At 45.9% G+C, this 3,837-nt stretch overlaps 1 pseudogene; it reads right to left on the bottom strand.

Annotated features, from left to right (window-relative positions):
• Nucleotides 1-638: 638 nt before the first annotated feature.
• On the bottom strand, nt 639-3,489 carry LOC133048154 (myb/SANT-like DNA-binding domain-containing protein 7; annotated as a pseudogene).
• Between the last annotated feature and the right edge of the window lie 348 nt (nt 3,490-3,837).

Raw genomic sequence — 3,837 nt, forward strand, 5'->3', positions numbered from 1 at the left:
GTAGGTATGTCACAGACACAGCAAACATAAAAAGGGGCCAATACATGTTGTGTCTACATTAGCCTAGTGAACTACAGAGAGATTTTCAGAAATGAAGATTGTAAATTCCAGGAAGTAGTCAAGGTAAACTAGTAGAGATTTAAGCAATGAGGTCATGGTGTACAACCCTAATTCTGTATCTTATCAACTGCTGTGCGTCCTACCAGCCTTCTTTCGGACAAGGTCATATGCTTTAATAATTTACATGCGTATAGTGATATTAAACCCTTTCACATCTATTTCAGCCATCTGATCCTCACAACAACCTGTGAGGTAAGCAGGTTTAGTAGCTGAAGAAGCTGGTGTAGAGAGGTAAACTAAAGTGTTTCCTATCAGTGACAAAGCCAGGGCTAGCTAACTCTGTGGACTTGGCTGCATCCTTCTTCTACTGGGCCACCCCTTGCATTTCTAAAAGGTCTTTCAACTAGTGGGGATGCCTGGGAGCAGCCACTAGCACACACATCCCTGCCACTCCACACATTAACCGTCCATCCACTCTTTTTTGTCTGAGGACACAGAAAAGGAGCCAGGGTAGCAGGAGCTGTTGGTTGGACCCAGGCTCTGCCAGTGTAGGAAAAACACCCTTGCATGATCAGCTCCTAACTTTTAGTGTTTGAAATTAATCACTGAAGCAATTTTTCAAGTCCCAGCGGGAAAGCCCTGGTTGCCTCTTCCATTGCTGTGGCCAAGCGTCTGACCATGACCACTGCATCACTGTGGAGCTCGCTGGCAATGTCCTGCTGACTGTTGGCCTCTTCGCCAATGGCAATCAGCTGGTCCAGTTTTTCTTGCTCCTGCTTTGAAAGTTCTCATGCCAACCTCTGGTGTTCTGCAGGCTCAGCTGCAGTAGTCCTGGCCACTGACTGCCTTCTTCGCTGGGGCCACTTGCGGGGGGCTCACTGGTCAAAGGCCTATCCCCACTAGAAACTAAAGGAGCCCGGGAGGAGGAGGCTGGAGGCTGCTGTGTGGAGGCCACCTGAGGAGTGTTTTGGCTGGAGCTGGAGCAGGAGCTGGGCTCACCAGACAAAGTCAATCTGGTAATGGGGCTGCTCTGACAGGGGGCAGCTGCACCACTGAAAAGGTGGTGGGAGCTGCTGTAGCTGGGGGTCCCTTGAGAGCACCCTGCACCCAAGGATTCATCCCAGGAGTCTGAGAGGTCATTGGTTTCTGGCATCTGGTCACTGACCCTCAGCTGACAATTCTCATCTGATTGCTTCACTGTTTTCAAAATAGGCTTTGCTCCCAGAATACTGGTCCCCTCCTCCACCGTGGTGTCAGGGGATGCTAAATTCAGGTCACTGTTCTTGGCTTAAGCAGCGTCCTCCATTAACTTGTCTGCATCAGTCACTATCTGATTTCAGAGAAGCTGATTCAACTTCAATATCATAAAAGGGAAAGTGTGGTGAGTCACCCATACTTGTCGTGTGGGCCACATAGGTCTTTAAATATAAGGCCTTCAGGACTTTGAATAGCAAGGAGAGATAAGAAAACCTTCCTCAGGGATCAATGCAAAGAAATAGAGGAAAACAATAGAATGGGAAAGACTATCGATCTCTTCAAGAAAATTAGAGATATCAAGAGAATATTTCATAGAAAAATGGACACAATAGAAGATAGAAATGGTATGGACCTAATAGAAGCAGAAGATACTAAGAAGAGGTGGCAAGAATACACAGAAGAACTACACAGAAAAGATATTCATGACCCAGATAACCATGATGGTGTGATCACTGGACTAGAGCCAAACATCCTGAAATACAAAGTCAAGTGGGCCTTAGGAAGCATCGCTACAAACAAAGCTAGTGGAGATGATACAATTCCAGTTGAGTTATTTCAAATACTAATTGTAGACACTGTGAAAGTGTTGCACTCAATATGTCAGCAAATGTGGAAAACTTAACAATGGCCACAGAATTGGAAAAGGTCAGTTTTCATTCCAGTCCCAAAGAACGGCAATAACAAAGAATGTTCAAACTACCGCACAATTGCACTCATCTCACACTAGCAAAGTAAAGCTCAAAATTCTCCATTCCAAGCTACAAAAGTACATGAACTTCCAGATGTTCAAGGTGGATTTAGAAAAGGCAGAGGAACCAGAGATCAGATTTCCGACATTCACTGGATCATTGAAAAAGCAAGAGAATTCCAGAAAAACATCTACTTCCACTTTATTGACTATGCCAGAGCCTTGGACTGCGTGGATCACAACAAACTGTGGAAAATTCTTCAGGAGATGGGAATACCAGACCACCTGACTTGCCTCCTGAGAAATCTGTATGCAGGTCAAGAAGCAACAGTTTGAATTGGACATGGAACAACAGACTGGTTCCACATAGGGAAAGGAGTACATCAAGGCTTTACATTGTCACCCTGCTTATTTAAATTATATGCAGAGTACATCATGAAAAATGCTGGACTGGATGAAGCACAAGCTGGAATCAAGATTGCCAGGAGAAATATCAATAACTTCAGATATGCAGATGACTTCACCCTTATGGCAGAAAGCGAAGAAGAACTAAAAAGCCTCTTGATAAAAGTGAAAGAGGAGCATGCAAGAGTTGGCTTAAAACTCAATATTCCGAAAACTAAGATCACAGCATCTGGTCCCATCACTTCATGGCAAATAGAAGGGGAAACAATGGAAATAGTGACAGACTTTATTTTTTGGGCCTCCAAAATCACTGCAGATGGTGACTGCAGCCATGAAATTAAAAGACGCTTACTCCTTTGAAGAAAAGCTTTGATCAACCTAGACAGCATATTAAAAAGCAGAGACATTACTTTGACAACAAAGGACTGTCTAGTCAAAGCTATGGTTTTCCCAGTAGTCAAGTATGGCTGTGAGAGTTGGACTATAAAGAAACTGAGTGCCAAGAATTGATGCTTTTGAACTGTGGTGTTGGAGAAACTCTTGAGAGTCCCCTGGGCTGCAAGGAGATCCAACCAGTACATTGTAAAGGAAATCAGTCCTGAATATTCACTGGAAGGATTGATGCTGAAGCTGAAACTCCAATACTTTGGCCACCTGATGTGAAGAACTGACTCATTTGAAAAGACCCTGATGCTGGGAAGATTGGAGGAGAAGGGGAAGACAGAGGATGAGATGGTTTGATGGCATCATCAACTCAATGGACATGAGTTTGAGTAAACTCCAGGAGTTGGTGATGGACAGGGAAGCCTGTCCTGTTGCAGTCCACGGGGTCGCAAAGAGTCGGCCAAGACTGAGTGACTGAACTGAACTGAACCGACTTTGAACTTGGAGCTGCACTGAAAGCACGGTGCTGCAGAAGTCTTCCTGCTCCATCCGCGTGGACACGCTCGATGGACATCTGCATTCTGATGCACGGTCTCCAGGCACTGAATGGACTCTGCCTTGCCTAGTATGGAGGGAAGCCTCCTTATCTCCTGTCTGTACCACCGGATGCCTGCACGTCTACTGGAAGTGGCCATGGTGGACTGGGAAGAAAGGTTAGCTGGAGGAGGCTCCCAGGCAGGGGAGTGCCGACCTGAAAGTGTGAGGAATTTCTAGGTGCTCCAGTCTATCTCCAAGAGCCAGCTGCTTCTTCCCTCTCTGGGCTAAATGCTGAGAAGCCAGGTCTGAGGACCGCATTTCTGGCTGGAAGGCCACAGGAGAATGCAAGTCACAGGAACAGTGTAAGGACAATTGTGGCAGTAAGTTAAACGGTGCTACCTGTAAGTAGGTTGCAAAGAGGCAGGATGCCAGGGCTGAGAAAAGCCCAACTTTGGGAGTTCGCTTAGGATGGGGACTGGACCAAGGGCTACAAAGGGTCTTACTGG

The sequence above is a fragment of the Dama dama genome, chromosome 28 (assembly GCF_033118175.1).
Source record: "Dama dama isolate Ldn47 chromosome 28, ASM3311817v1, whole genome shotgun sequence".
NCBI classification, from domain to species: domain Eukaryota; kingdom Metazoa; phylum Chordata; class Mammalia; order Artiodactyla; family Cervidae; genus Dama; species Dama dama.